Source organism: Peromyscus maniculatus, chromosome 4 (genome assembly GCF_049852395.1).
Source record: "Peromyscus maniculatus bairdii isolate BWxNUB_F1_BW_parent chromosome 4, HU_Pman_BW_mat_3.1, whole genome shotgun sequence".
In the NCBI taxonomy this organism is placed as follows: domain Eukaryota; kingdom Metazoa; phylum Chordata; class Mammalia; order Rodentia; family Cricetidae; genus Peromyscus; species Peromyscus maniculatus.
This window is the reverse complement of record NC_134855.1, coordinates 92,452,651-92,468,862: the sequence shown is the minus strand read 5'-3', so window position 1 is coordinate 92,468,862 and position 16,212 is coordinate 92,452,651. Positions and strand designations below refer to the sequence as shown.

The 16,212-nt window shown below is 37.5% G+C and overlaps 1 long non-coding RNA gene across 1 annotated transcript; it reads right to left on the bottom strand.

Moving 5' to 3' along the window:
- Window positions 1–201: 201 nt before the first annotated feature.
- LOC143272757 (uncharacterized) lies at window positions 202–14,738 on the bottom strand. The gene is made up of 3 exons (XR_013050343.1): window positions 14,601–14,738; window positions 9,559–9,689; window positions 202–371 (listed from the first exon to the last, which is right to left on the bottom strand). It is a non-coding gene; the product is annotated as an uncharacterized LOC143272757 (long non-coding RNA).
- Window positions 14,739–16,212: the final 1,474 nt, after the last annotated feature.

Here is a 16,212-nt window from a genome sequence, read left to right as displayed (position 1 = left end):
TGTGCAGGCAATAGGAATTGAATTGAGACACTGGGTGTGGCTTGAGCATATATGAGACCTCAAAGCCTACCTCCACAGTGACACACTTCCTCCAACAAGGGCACACCTACTCCTATGAGGCCATGCACTAATAATGCCACTCCCTTGGGGGCCCATTTTCTCTCAAACTACCACATATGCATTCTCTTCTAGTTCACAGAGTTAACTGAAACTTTCTATTATCAATGTAATTAATCCAGCTTTCTCTGATGGTGTGCAGAGACACATTTGTTCAGTGTGAGGTCAGTGCCGGAGATGAGCGAGGCATGGAGTTCATAGATGGTCCCATTCATAAACCACAGTCTTCTCGAGGCCTGAGGTTACTCCATCCACTACCGAAAAAGAAAAGTCATCTTTGAATTACTTGCAAGTGAATATTTCTAAAAGTAGCAGCTTTAAAGATTAAGAATCTAAGAAGAGCCGGGCAGTGGTGGTGCATGCCTTTAGTCCCAGCACTTAGGAGGCAAAGGCAGGCAGATGTCTGTGAGTTTGAGGCCAGCCTGATCTACAAAGCAAGATCCAGGACAGGAACCAAAATTACACAGAGAAACCTTGTCTCGAAAAAACAAAGACAAAACAAAAAGAGTCTAAGAAGAGGGTTTGGAGAAGAGCTCTCTCACCGAGCATATTTCCCAGTGAGTAATGCTAGTTAGTTCATGGCCTGATAGAAAATCAGCCACTAGTTATAGCTGCCATTTCTCTGATTCTCTCTCTCTCTCTCTCTCTCTCTCTCTCTCTCTCTCTCTCTCTCTCTCTCTCTCTCTCTCTGTCTCTCTCTCTCTGTCTCTCCCTCCCTCCCTCTGTACGTTAATAATAATAATAATAATAATAATGGGTATTAATTTGAAAGGAAGTTGGGAAATGACAAGGAGTTGGAGGGAAGGATTTCAGGGGAACAAACAGAAGGGAAGAAGTGATATATTTATATTTTAATATGCAGTTCTATGTCAAGAAATTAGTGAAATGGGCTGGGGAGATGATTCTTTTCCTCACCTCCTCTCTCTCTCTCTCTCTCTCTCTCTCTCTCTCTCTCTCTCTCTCTCTCTCTCTCTGTGTGTGTGTGTGTGTACATAAATATCTAAATAAAACCTGTTGAATCTATTTAGAGTAGGTTTTTTTCTTATACAGCTTCAGGGCTGAACAATTTTTCCTCTATAACATATTAGGCATTTCATCTCTGGGAAAAAAAAGACTATTAGTTGTTTCCAATTCTTTATCTGGGGGGTGGGGTGGGACGCTGTGCTATTTCCTCACTTCTGTGTTAACATGTGTATTGATATTGTCATTTTTTTGTGTCTTGTATAAGTAGGCATATTGTTGAAGTATCCCTGTCATTGTGTACTTTTAGACTTTAATGCAGTACTACGAGAGGTCAGGAATTAATCATGTTCTGATGAGACATTCTCTCATTAATATCATAGCATTATATTTATCTTTAAAAGGACACCACTGGAAAAACTGAATTGGCATGCATCTTTATAAACTTCTCATTTTATATAGTATGCATTAAAAACTTTTGAGCTTTTGTGTTCTTTGTAGAAGCTATGGCTATCATAATCACAAGACAGAATGGGATCTTGAAGTACCAGACATCCCCTTGTCTGGGGACAAGATCACGTTAACCCAGAAAGATAGCTATTCAAACTTTTTTTTTTTAAAATGAAACCTCAGAGGCAGCATAGAGTAGTTAGATTATCATGGTAACTACACAATATCTATGACTAATATATACAACTGTCTTTTTATGGCTACCACATTAGGAGTATTTCTGTTCATTCTATTTTAAATTCGATTCAAATGTAACTGTGAATTCACTGTTAAGCAGATCCATAACCGATGTAACTCAAAGGAGAATAGAATGTCAAAGGATGAAATTGTTGTACATGAAAATCTTGTTCTATTACTTTGGCAGTATTAAGCTTCTAAATTAATAAAAATGGTCAGGTGTAACTCTCCTTTACCGACCAAATACTAAAACTGCCTTTGAAGTCAATCACCTTGAAAGATTTCTACTTTAAAGAATCACATAGTAGACATTTGAATAAAGCAAATATATTCCCTATATCCAAGCATACATTTTCAGAAACAGGCACCCATTTCTACTGATGCTGTATTTTATGACACTAGTTAACCAACAAAACAAAGTATATTGTCTCTGTGTCTACTTGAACAAAACATAGTCAGCTTACAATTGTATTATACATTGATTTTGTGGTTATTTATGTTTTTAGCAAGTTTAACATATATTATGAAGTTCAAAGGTCAGTAGTAATGAAGCCAAAAGTGAGTCAGCCTTTGCTATTTACTGCATTGCATCATCCCTGAATTCCTATGTTGAAGCACCCTAGCCTCCAGTGTCTTAGAATAGGACCTTATGTGGAATTAGAGCCTTAAAGAGGGTGAATAAGTTGAGATGAGGCTTTTAGGGCAGAACATGATCCAATCTCACTGTATCCTTATATAGAGATTTTAAAAAGAAAAGAAAAAGGAAATCTGAACACATAAGAGATACAAGGTTCCTGCACACTGATCTAAGAGCATGTGAGTACACAGCAAGAAGTCAGCCACAGGCAGCACAAGGAAAGAGATGTGAAGTCAGACATGGCAGCCAGCACCTTCATGTTGAATTACCATCTCCAATGATGGGGGTGGGGGGGGGAGATTTTCATTTCCAGTATCTACTGGAAAATGAATATACACTCCTACCTGTATTCCTAAACTGCAGCTACCTTGGGAAAACAACTAACTTCCTCAATTCCTTACATATTCTTTCAAGTAGATTTAGATTTTTGTGCAATACACAGACAAATATAAGATAAGTGTCCACAAATATAACACTGTATACTCTTTTCTGAATCATTATTTCATTCACTAACCTGTCCAAATGATCAATTCATATTAAAATGTGCCCTTTTTATGGCTGCATGATTTTCCATTCCATGACTTTACTATTGTTTAATAGTTGATTCCAATAATTTGTAAGAAATAGTATAGTGAATATTCTTCAGCATGCATCCCTACTTGTATAAATATTTTTGTAGAAGAAATTTTTAGAAGCAGGACTACAAGGACAAAACACATGTGCATTTAAAATTCATAAAATATTGCTAAAAGCCTACACAAGAAACTGTAGCAATTTAGACTCATGTAAAAATGACATATTATAGTATTTATGTCTCCATATTTTCAAAATATTGGACTGCATGAAACTTTATATATAATATCCCATTACACTTTTAATAGTATTTCTATTATTATGAATGAGATTAAGCTTTATAAAAATCTTTTATAGCGCCATTTACATTATCTTTTCAATAAACTGTCTGTTCATATTCCTCTTACATTGTTCTATTAGGTTGCTGGTAATTTTAATCATTAATTTTATGAGTTCCTTATATACTAAGAATGTTGTCCCTAGTTCTACAATATAATTTGTGTTTACAAATTGCTTATTTCCAGTGTGTTATTTTTCTTTTAAATGTGTTTATTGTGCCTTTTCTATGCACATTTAATGCAAAGATATCAACTTACATTTCTAACTTATGTGTTACATTGGAAAAGGACTTCTCTGCTTAAGTTCTTTTTTAAAAATTCTCTCTTTTATAAAGGTTTCAGCTTTTTAATCTAAATATTTGATTTATCTGAAATGAATTTTCTTGAAAAGTAGTGAGTAATGGACTTTTTAAAATATTCATCTCATTTTTTTAATTCTTCTTTTTGATTAAGCTACCTTTCCTAATGTCAGTGGCAAGGGTTGGGCTATTTCTTTAAAAAAAAATCTCATGAACTTTGGTAAATTCATTACCATTGGACCATTTGTGAGGTTTAAATTGTGTTGCTCACGTTTAGACACATGGGAATAGCTATGGAAAGTGTAAATATGCCATACTTTATTTTTTGCTGGGGTAATGCTAAAGAAAAGTAAGTATAGGTGATAAAAGCCATAATTTAAAAGTACATATGAACATTGTGCATTGAACAAAATGTAGAATCAATTTGTTATGAAACAAAAGATAAAGAACCCTAAATATCCATACTGTATTTACCAACTAAACATTGAGTTGGCCTGGGGCTTAGACTTGATGGTATTTTCATTGAATGATTGAGATGCTGAATCTGACCCCCAGCATCATAAGTTAATTAATTAATAATTAAACTAACTTGATTTATTCTGGCTTTTGCCTTATGCTTGGAATGATAGAACTATCTTCCCAGAGTATCATCTCTAAGAATGACGTCTTACATGATTAATCACATAGCAAAGATATCAAGGCTGTATTGTCATAGCATCTAGGAGGAGAAAAACTAATAAACAGAAGGGAAGTAGCTTCTGTGGAATAAATTAAGACAGGTCTATTAGGAGGTGATTCCCAACCAGGAGACAACTCAGGAGTTAGATGTCACCCACTTTGGGACTCCACAATCAGGAAAGAACTCTTGGTAATTTGCGTTGAGTAACACAAAAGGGAGGAGAGCTTGAAGAATGTATGGCTGCTTCACAAAACCCCTGGGTAAGAGTCTCATTCTTCCATGACTAGAAACCATTGGACAATATCACCTAACTGCAAAGGATCAGGAAACACATTCTAGTTAGGTGACTGTATGATCAGAAAAAACAAACAAACAAACAAACAAACAAACAAACAAAACATGGCTCTTGGTAAGAGGCTGAAGGGAAAGGCTTCTGATGCCAAACAAGACATTGAGGTTCCACACACAAACTAAAAGATCCAAGTCAAATTAAAACAAGAGAGTTCCTGGAGGTTGGTAAAAGTGTACTTCTTATTAATTCATTCTCCAGAGAACAGTCTTTGATTTTTCATTCATTTGCTTATCTACTTACTTGTTCACTTTTTAAACTAAATTTTAAAATAAGATTGCATATACATGATATGTAAGATTTTAGGCAAGTGGATGCATTCCCTTGTTTGAAACATGCAAACACTGTGCAATGACTAAATACAGGTGTTTAAAATATGCAGTGCCTCACAAACTTCCAATTCCTTTTTGAGCAATACTCAAATCTACTGTCTTAGCAATTTTCAAGTAATTTATACACTGTGATTAACTGTGGCCACACTGTTGTGTACAACAGCTTCCTACTCTCCACTCATCTATTAATTACCCTTATATTCCCTACTTTGAGGATTTAACCTTCTCTTTATTTATTTATTTTTTTATTTTAGGTGAATACATGTTTTGCCTATGTGACTGCTGATATCATAAGAGGGAGGTGGATCCCTGGAACTGAATTTGTGGATGGTTGTGAGTTACTATATGGGTGCTAGGAATCAAACCCAGGTCTCCCACATGAGTAGCAAATCCTCTTAACTGCTAAACCATCTCTGCAGTCCATGTTCAACTTCCTTAGATTTCAGTTTCAACGAACAAATAAGTCAATGAGTCTTTGTACCATGAATCAATCATGCAGATTTAGTAGCACAGGCTTCTAAAGAATCCATTATTCTTCCCTGAAAATACACAGATAGTAACAAAATGTGCTGAGATCCAAAGTATGTAACAGAGCACAGAACCCTCTGCACTATTTATAAGATGAGCTAGACAAGGTACAAGTGTAGCAGGAATCTTAAACGGTCTTATTAATAAGATCAAACCTGTATTTGGGGTGAATGCTGGAAGGTCAGAGAGACAGAACAAGCCACAGCTAACCTCACCTGGCCAACTTCTCAGCTGATCTTGTTTCCTCAGACTGGAAACCTCTGTGTCCTCATATCCTAATGGCTCTCAGCTGAACTGTGCTGCTCAAAACCTAAAAGCTTAACCAGCCAAATGCTTCTAGTTTCTGGTCTTCATGCCTTATATATCTCTCTTTCTGCCGTCACTCCCTGGGATTAAAGGCTCGATTTCTGGGTGTGAGTCATCATGCTTGGCTGTATCCTTAAACAGATGGATCTCTGCCTCTGGAATACTAGGATTAAAGGCGTGTGCTACCACTGCCTATCCTAAGTATCTAGTGGCTTTTCTGTTCTCTGACCCCAGATAAGTTTATTAGGGTACACAATATTTTGGGGAACACAATACCACCACATACAAGCAGAAGGATGAACACAGATATTTAATGTCTTTAGCTTCATCTTCAAATTTCAAGTAATCAAATGAACATGGGATATCGTGCTGCCCTCGTAGTAGTTTGTGTCCAGGAGATCAAGGACCACTAGAATATTTACTTATGGGTATTTTCTAAAAAAAAAAAAAAAAAAAAGAACCACTACCCTTCCAAAAAGATCCTAGGGAAATTTCTGAAGTTAAAAAGAGTTTAATCTAAGAATTTGGTCCTTGGCTGTGGATCTCTGCAAGCTCCAGAAGCCCAGTCGAAGAGAGGGAAGAGGGATTCTCTGAGCAAGGGGCATCAAGATCATGATAAAGAAACTTTCAGATACAACCAAACCAAGCTAGTGGGAACTCATGAACTTTAGACCAACAGCTGTGGAGCCTCCATGGGACTGGACTAGGCCCTCTGCATAAGTGAGACAGTTATGTAACTTGATCTGCCTAAGGGGCCCCTGGGAGGGGGAATAGATCTATCCCTGGTGTAGGAACTGGCTTTTGGAGCCCATTTCCTATGATGGGGTACCTTGTGCAGCCTTGATGCAGGGGGAGGGGCTTGGGCCTGCCTCAACTGAAAGTACCACCAGACTTTGCTGACTCCTCATTGGAGGCCATACCTTTTCAGAGGAGGAAATAGGGGATGGGCTGGGGGTGGGGGAAGACTAGGGAGAATGGGAGGAGGGATGAGAGGGAGATGTGTGGTTGGTATGTAAAGTTAAAAATTTCTTAATAAAAGAACAAAAGAATTTGGTCCTATGTACAAGAAGAAAGTATCCATGAATTGTATTCACTTTAATCCCTTAGGCTATGAGATGTTAAGTATGAGCAAGATGACTTCTTAGAAAACACCCCAGGGCTGCAGAAGTGAATTAATATGACATGGCTAGATCTCCCTAGATGGCACAGAACTTCAGCAGTAGTGTGGGGGTTTCTGAACTTACTAGGGCAAGAAGAACACAGAAATATCTAAGATAGATAGAGCTTAAACTAATGCCGTAGGCAAGCTGTTACCTCTCTTTGCCCCACCCTTTCCTATCAGTCATCTGTAATGCTGCCGGATCTCTGTTCTCATTGCTAAATGAGGCTACAAAGTCACATGGCCACTCTCTCCTTCAGCAGTTTTCATTATGACACTTTTTGAGTTTACAGAAAACTAGCCCAATTTCATTGAAACCCTCACGGCATTAGGGTTTTTATATGACATTTATTTATGGGAGGATATAGTTAGTGTGGGTGCATTGCCATTGTGTGTGCATATAGGCCAGAGGACAACTTATGGGAGCTGGGTATCTTCTTCCAGGTTTAGCAGCAAGCATTTTTATGTATTATACCACATTATATTAATGTATGAAGTCCTCAAACAACAAATGTCAAAAGAATTACTTCTGTGAAACCATATAAATTCAGCTCTTGTCTCAAGCTGACATACATTAGAAGAACTATATAGGCCGAGCCCTAGATGAAGAGCTACAGGTGGCCAGTGACTGTTGAGAGAGGGAGAACAAGTCTTCTCTAGGGTCAAACCCCAATAACTTATCCAATGCCAAGTGATCAGCCTTAAAGACATTTACATACAAGAAACGATGAATAGACTTAGTAGGTGTGTGTTTGTGTATGTGTGTGTGTGTGTGTGTGTGTGTGTGTGTGTGAGAGAGAGAGAGAGAGAGAGAGAGAGAGAGAGAGAGAGAGAGAGAGAGAGAGAAGAATTAAAGAAGAGGTCATGATTTGAGAGGGAGTAGGGAGACACAGAAAGAGTTGGACAGGAAGGGGGAGAGATAGCAACGATGTAAATACAGCATTCATGTCTGAAATTCTCAAAATTTAAAAAGCATTATCTTGGAATGCTATAATTGAAAGTTACTTTTAGCGAGAGTGGTATTCTATATATGTGCTGCTTAAAGGTAAATACTTTTAAGACATTTTTAATTAGAATAATAAACTCTTAAAATCTATATAACAAGGGGATTCTTGTGTTTTGTTCTTTTAAAAATTTTAAGGAAAACCTTGCTGGGATTGCATGCAGTGATAGAGACACTGCTAAGAATGCCTCACAGCTGCTTCAAATCATTCACTGCTCATAAACATATGGGCTCTATTCTCCCGTCACTGTGCGTAATTCCTATTGACACTAATGGGAACTGCACATGCATATCACTATAATTTGGCCTCAGACAGACTGAAAATCATCATTGAGATGAGAAGCAAAGCCACCAAACAAAGAAAGAAATTAATTCCTTAAAACTCAGATCATACACTTTCTTGTCACTAAAATTCCTGTCGTGGTGAGTTAATCTGTAGTGATTTTAATACAATAAGCTGTAAATCAAAATATGATATATATGCATATATATAACATATATACCTTCACACACACACACACACACACACACACACATACACACACACACACACACACACACACACACACACACACACACATACACACTACCTTCCAGAAGATAACAAATAACCTTTATCCAAACTAACACTGGAAGCTAAGCTTTTTTAGTGCAGAACAAGATGCTAGTGCTGTGTGAATAGCTACAAGCTGTTAGTTGGTAATGCTGTGATATATATACATATATGTGTATATATATTGTTTGAGATGCCCTTTCATGCCTTTAATGAAACCATGTTTTTCATTTTTCAACCTCATCCCAAACTGTAGGATTTGTCTTCCTTTTTAAAAATGTAAGATTATAGCAGGCATCTACCTAGAGAATCTCAAATTAGGGAGATTCATTCACTGTCCCACTATCCTATTTTCACATCCGAACAACTAAGTTCCTGGTTGTGTGTCTCAGCAGTGCCATTCTGGCCAGGTTCCAAGATGCAGGGGGTTGCCTCAGATCTCAGTGGGAAGCGGCCATTATGTGTTTGGGGGAAGCCATTGGAAGCTGGCAGGTGAGCCAATTCTATCACCAAGGAGAAAGTATTGCTGGTAAAGTCACCTTGTGACAAGTGTCTCCCTGCTGTGGGTTAACTTCCAGAAAGAAGGTTTGCAGAACACATAGCAGTTCACAACGAGGAAATCAAACAAAATAAATTGAGCATAATTTGACACAGTTAAAATAAGAAGTGTCACCGACGCCGCTGTGAAGTGGGAGTTATGAAGAGCTTCTGCAGGGATTAAACATTTAGTTAGACAATAAAAGAGCTTGCTGGTCAAACCAGAGACATTACTCTTAATGTGCAACCTGATGGAAACTAGTCAGTAAGTCTTTTTGACAAGCATGGCTGCCAAAGGGTAGTAACTGGGGCTTATGAGGCACACATGCTCACGTAATTGATAAACCCTAAGCAGAGAGAAATAGCAAGATTACAAAAAAAAAAAAATAACCAATTCAACATGATCTTTTCAGTGTTTTTTTTTTTCTAATAAATTACAAAGAAATGACCAGAAAAAAAGGTATTATACTGAAATGGCCCCCTCTGCCCCGGCCAACTTACTTGGAGGTTGGTAGATTGAGCAGAAATATTTCCACATTATCGTTTTCTCACTAAAATACTGTCATTCCATTTTCAAACCAATGCTTCTTCAGTACACTCCCAAATTTCTTAAACTGTACCTAAGTAATACCCTGTGCAAAGAGGATGAGAAGCACAAGAAAGAGATGAACTAAATTTATTGACAAAAAAGTAAAAAACACAAAAATAGGTATTTTTGTATATTGATATGTACAGATGTATATGAAGTACTCAAAGCATAGTCAGTGTTTTCTAATTTTTAACTGTACCTCTCTCTCTCTCTCTCTCTCTCTCTCTCTCTCACACACACACACACACACACACACACACACACACACACACACACACACACACTTCCTCACAAAAGCATTCCACATATGGTTTTGTTTACTGGTACCCAGTAGTCTCTAGAACTTTTGTTCCTCTAGGACACACCTACTTAAGGTTGAAGTCTATTCCTTACCCTGTATCCTCGTTTATTCAATTCTAGTTGACTCAAAACTGCTAATAGAGAGGAAACTTTTGAATCAAATGAATTCTCAGTAAGGTATTAGCCTTGTAAACAGTTTGCCTTGTAAGGCAATTCTGTCAAAAATCTGGCCTCTGGATCTGCAGGTCAAGCACTCACAATTCTTGGCCTATTTGTTGAATCCAAAATACTGCACGTTAAATATTTTCCTCCCAGTGATTATTCTGCAGACATATTGAAAAACTAATGACTCAACAAATCACTGTCAAAGAAAACACTTCTAACTAAAAAGGGTGACCTCTAGAATTTGAAGAACCAAGGAAATGTTTCTTGGAACAGAGATCTTTGGGAATTTTCAAATCACACTGGAAATCACTACAGCCTTGGGTCTATGAAAGTGGGAAAGTTATCACTTTATTGCTGGCCTAATTCCTTCAACATAGCTTTGACACAGCTGAAGAATACAAAACAAAGGTTAACATGTTCAGTGGTCATGTAAAGTGTTACTCTGCAAACAGATAAGCCAAGTAAAAACATAGACTTTTGCCACACTGATGTCCTTAAATACAGTAAGGATAAGTTGGTTTCCCTTGACATATAAAACAGCAGCAGCAAACAGGAACCAAATATTCCATATAACTTCAATAGTCAAACTAAGAATTGTATACACTGACCGAAAATGTGCTTTATCTTCCTGAATGCATTGGCTTTGCCTTCCCTTTCTCTACCACACCTAATCGTGCATTAGTTTTAGACCTAGCTTAACTTGAACACCTTCTCTTTCTTTGAGAGTTTAGATTCATCCTCAAAATTCTCCCAGTATTTGACAATGACTATGAAGACATATACTGTCTTAACTTGTATTATTTTATATTTATATATATACAAGTATATGTGTATATAGAGAGATGTATGTATTGACATATAGCATATACATTTATATAAATATACATAGTATTATAAATATATGTAAATATTCCATGCTTGGACATGGGCTGTTGAAATTAAGAATTTAGACTGTTCTAGATAAGTGAAACACACTGAAATGAAACATCCCAAAATATGCCTAAGGGAGGAGAGAGGAATGGGATGGAAGGAGTGAGAAGGGGAGTAAACAGAACCCTTATCAAGAGGCTGGGGTGAATTTTCAACTTCACTGGTGTAACTTCTGACTTAAAGAATACTGCCCATAAAAAAGGATGGCAACTCCTTTTTAGACCTTTTAGAAAATCATATTGCTACCTGTATTCATCTTCTTGGAAGATTCAGTAACTTATTTGACATTGGATATGTGTCTGTATGTGTGTTTGTGGACACATATAAGTCATATACAAAAGGCTCAGTTTTATTTTTGTATATACAGAAATTTTGCATTTCTAAAAGAGCATACAAATAAGATGGGTGAACTTCTTATTTTTAGATGAATAATTAAATCTGGGTTCAATATTCGATCCTGCAAAACATAGAGCACCTTCAGTGTTTTTTACAGAGTTCATTTATAATTTGATTTTATCATCGCCATTGCTAAGAATGTCACTTTGTAAACATATAGGATGAATGAAAGAACTTTGTTTGAAGCCATTACAGACACTGTTGGAAACTCTAACTCAATCTCAGTTCAAAAGTCATTTAATGATTCTTTTCATGAAAACTAAAACAGCAACTCAAACATCAATATTTAAAATAAAACATTCTAACATAATATAATTCCCAGATACACTGTTTTCATTCATGCTGAGGAAGGATGCTTTCCTGTGTAGTCCAGACTGGGCTTGACAACTCAGACTAGCCTCATACTTATAATTCTTATTTCTTCACCTCTGTTGTATATTTTGTTTATTTCTCTTTTCCAGACAAGATATTTCTAATTTCATATTCATCTACACAACTAACCATTTCTATTTTCTCAAAGCTTATTCAGTCATTATTTGCATCTACCATACTCTGCATGTTCTTCTGAATGTTAGGGATACAAGAAAAAATAAATTAGACTATGCTGTTGTTTGAGTTGCTATTGTAAAGCTCACATGGGTATGATAAGTTGAATGTAGTAATAAATGTGATGAAGAATGATGAATTAGAAAAGGAGAATAAAAAAGCCATGGGACATAGAAGGTTTGACAGACTTCACAAATCTAGGGAGCAGACTTGAGTGGTGGAAACAAGCCACCTGGCCTGTAAGAATGGGGAGCACTTCAGAAAGGGACTGACTGCTACAAAGGTGCTAAGATGGATTATCCATGTTTAATACAGATCTGGAAAGACAAAGTGGCCTGAGCCCACACAGATGAGTGGGGAGGAAAAGGTAGGAGGGGATCCGGGGATATCTGGTGAAGGGTTAGCCTCCATGTTCAGCAGGGTGGGTTTCATTTCATGATAGGCGCTGGAATGTGAGCAAGGCATCTGCATGGCCTAACTTAGGAGTCGAAGGAAACGCTGCATGCTACAGAGCAGGGCAAGTCAGGTCCAGGAAGCCAAGTTGAAATCGTGTATAGTGATCCAGGGAAAGACAACGGACAAGAACTGGAACAGCACTAGGTCAGATTCAAGATGCAATTTGAAAGTTAATTGAGTAGAATTCATTGGAAGATATGTAAACAACAAGAAAGAAAGCTAGGAAGTTCATGAAGAGTGGCGTCACTTCATAAGATAGAGCACCAGAGGGAAAAACAGAGTGGTGGCAAGTAGCTGAAAATTAGCGCATTTTCAACACATGGAAAGTGATATTGAATATCCAGGTGATATTATATCCTATATATTAAATATCCTATATATTAAATAGGCAGTCAAAGGCAAGTCTAGAACTCAGAGGGAAAGTCAAAGTTAAACCAAATAAGGCAATCAAATGATTGCAAATGTTACTGCCGGAGACGGCTTAGGAATCAATAATGCCCAGAAATGCCCAAATAAGTAAATAAATGTCATGGAGGGATCCAGGATGTAATTCTTCACTCTCACTCACAATATACTCATTCTGTATTTGTTGGTTATTCTCCAAAACTCAACTTTCCCCTTTCTAGTCTATGAAGCTCTCTCTCTCTCTCTGTCTCTCTCTGTGTCTCTCTCTCTGTCTCTGTCTCTGTCTCTGTCTCTCTTTCTCTCTCTCTCTGCTTCCCTAGTAGTACAAATCCTGGGAATAGTACAAATTACACATATTGGGTTTTCTTAACATGACAATTGACTGGAGATGTCAGGAAACTGGGGATTCTTTGTTGCCTATGTAGTGCATTCTGTAGTCATTAAAACAGAAATAATCATGGATTTTCTTGGTCAGAGTGAATGAATGAATCCATATCATTAAGAAGATCATGTTATTTGAGAACTCAGTAGTGGAAGTAGAATTTGTTACTAGTTTAAAAACAAGCAAAGAGGTATCATCTTCTGAGTGAATCTGGAGAGCAACAGCATCTCCTGGTGAAACCTACAGTTTTTAAAAATGGAGCACAAAGCCCCTAGAGGAAGAAGTGAAAATAATTCTTCTGTAAAGATGCTCTACCAGCAACCAAAAACAAACTTCCTAAATTTCTTATCAAGAATTGTAAAGACACTGAGAGACTGAAATTGTAGACAATGAGAGCAAAAAGAAAAATGATCCCTAAGACCACCTCTTATACACTTAAAAGTTTGAAGATGGCCGAATATCCTCCTTCTTCTACACTGATTTTGCTTCTGCAGTGCTAAAATGCCCTGTGTTGAAGAACCTTAATTTAGGAGAAGATGTATATGTTAGGATTCCCTCACATTCTTCCTTAATAGTCAGCATGGCAGTGCACACCTGTAACCTCAGCACTTGGGAGGCTGAGGCAGGAGGATAATGGGTTCCAGGCCGCTCTGGTTTCCATAACTAGTTAGTGACCCAACTGAACTGCATGTGACCTTGTTTCAAAACCAAAAGAAAACCCTAAAATGACTATAATTTGTACTAGTACTCTCTTAAGTCTAAAATGTGTTGCTATATACCAGTTGATCCATGAATTGAAATTTGCTATTGACATTAAATATTTTATAATGTCAGTAGAAAACTCGCCCTTTAAAAGAAAGAAGCAGAAGTGCCAAAATTTGTACTTGATGTAATAAAATGTTTCATATTTATATAACATTCTTCTAAGGAAATTCTGCTTTCCATGTAAACTAGGAATTTGTGCAAGATTTTATTACCCTCTTAGAGGCTTTTAGAATAGATAATGTTAGATAGCCTTTAGGTGTTTTGTATGTGTGTGTGTATGTGTGTGTGTGTGTGTGTGTGTGTGTGTGTGTGTGTGTGTGTGTGTGTGTTTGTGTGTGTGTGTGTTGTATATGTATGCAGGCAGATGTAAAAGGAAAAAATCAAATGCTCTGCTCTACCTCTGCCTTGTTCTTTTGAGACAGGGTCTCTCGCTGAACCTGAAGCTATTTTAGTTAGGCTAACTATCCCCCACATCTCATGATTCACCTCTACCTGCCTCCCGATATGGGTTACAGGTACTGATGGCCACATCTTTGAGTGTAGGAGTTTGTGAGTGCTGGGGCTTTGAAGCCAGGTTTCCATGATTGTGCAGCAAGTGCTCTTGCTCACTGAGTCATCTCCCAGGCCAAGATCACTTTTTTGTCTTCACTTGACTTTGGATTGGAAGAAGGAAGAACATGATGCCATTTCAAATTCCTGGGTGAACTCTTTTATCTTTCCTTCCTTTTCAGTCCAAGTCCACTGACCTTTAGGGGAGAAGAAACAAAGGAGATGTAAGAAAACTGAAAAATAAGGAGGAGAAATGGTGGCTCCTGACATACAATGGCAGATAAGAGAAAGGGAGTAAGCAGCGTTGCACTTCCCTTATCTGAGGTCGTAGGGAAACAGGCTACAAAAACAATTCATGGAGTATACCAGACAGTGAAATACATTTTTTGGATGTACTCCCCCCAAAGTTTCATGTATTGCAGCCTTGTTTCCCAGTGTGGGTTTATGGTGGTGATAGAGTACTCAAAGTGATGGAGCTTAGGGGAAGGCACTCAGGTCACTGGGGACACTTCTCACAGAAGGCATTGAAATAGTTCTCATGGCAATCAGTTGTTATGAAAGTACACCTAACCAGGAATGCCCAGCTCTATCTTCCCATCTGAGATGTGAGATCTTCCTTCCACACATTCTTGTTCCTGTCATTGTGATGTCATTTGCCACCAGGACTTCAGAAAGGTCCCCTGATCTGAGACTTTCAGCTTCTATAGGTGTGAGTAGAATCAAGTTCTCTAGCCTGCTCCATATATTTTCTTATAGGAACAAGCAGTGGGGATCAAGGTCTCAGAGAGAGTCAATGGTAACTTCACAAATACATCTCTACTCTACAGGGTAACTCTCATTCAATTCTTTCCAAATGCTATAAGATTACAGTTAATTGAATGTGTCTACTACTGCCTGGACCTCTTCTTCTACTTGCCTTCTTCTAGCCATCCTCATGACATTCAAAGTCTACTGCCTCTCCCATCCCAAGCCATAGGCCCTCATAAAACTTGAATAATGTGAAAACTAAGTTATAAGCACCTCTCCTAGACTGTGTGAATCCCACACATATCCAAGTCATCCGAATACCAAAGAATTAGCATATTTTGTACAGCTCCACTCTACAAAGAGTGGAAAATACCAGAGCAGAGTTACACTACTTGATTTACAAATTATTTAATAAAATACTGAGTCTGAAAAAAAATCTAAGATATTTTCAGCTTATCCAATGGTCAGTAAACATATGGAATGCTTTATATAAAGTGCCTCATTTGGTTCACAAAGAGGTACATATAATTATCTTCCCTATTTTATAGTTGAGGAAAAGAAGAATGGGACTTTTCCTTGAGACAGGGTTAGCCTAGAACTCACTATATAAACTGAGGTGGCCTCAAACTTGCAAAGATCCTTTTGCTTCTGTTTTCCAAGTGTTATGATTTCAAGTATGGGGACTTTTAAAAAAATTGATTAGGTTTGGTAGGTTAGACAACTTACTCACACATTGGAAGTAGACTAAGGGTCTAACAACCTATTTAAGTCCAACACCAAGATGTTTAACAGTTTGATATTTAGTCTCCTTGTATGATTTTATCATAGATTAATAAGATTGTATTCTTCAAAAAGGAGACACAATAATTTCACATTTATTTAATTATCAACCCCCTTTCCATGCAGAATCCTGAGCCACCTGCAA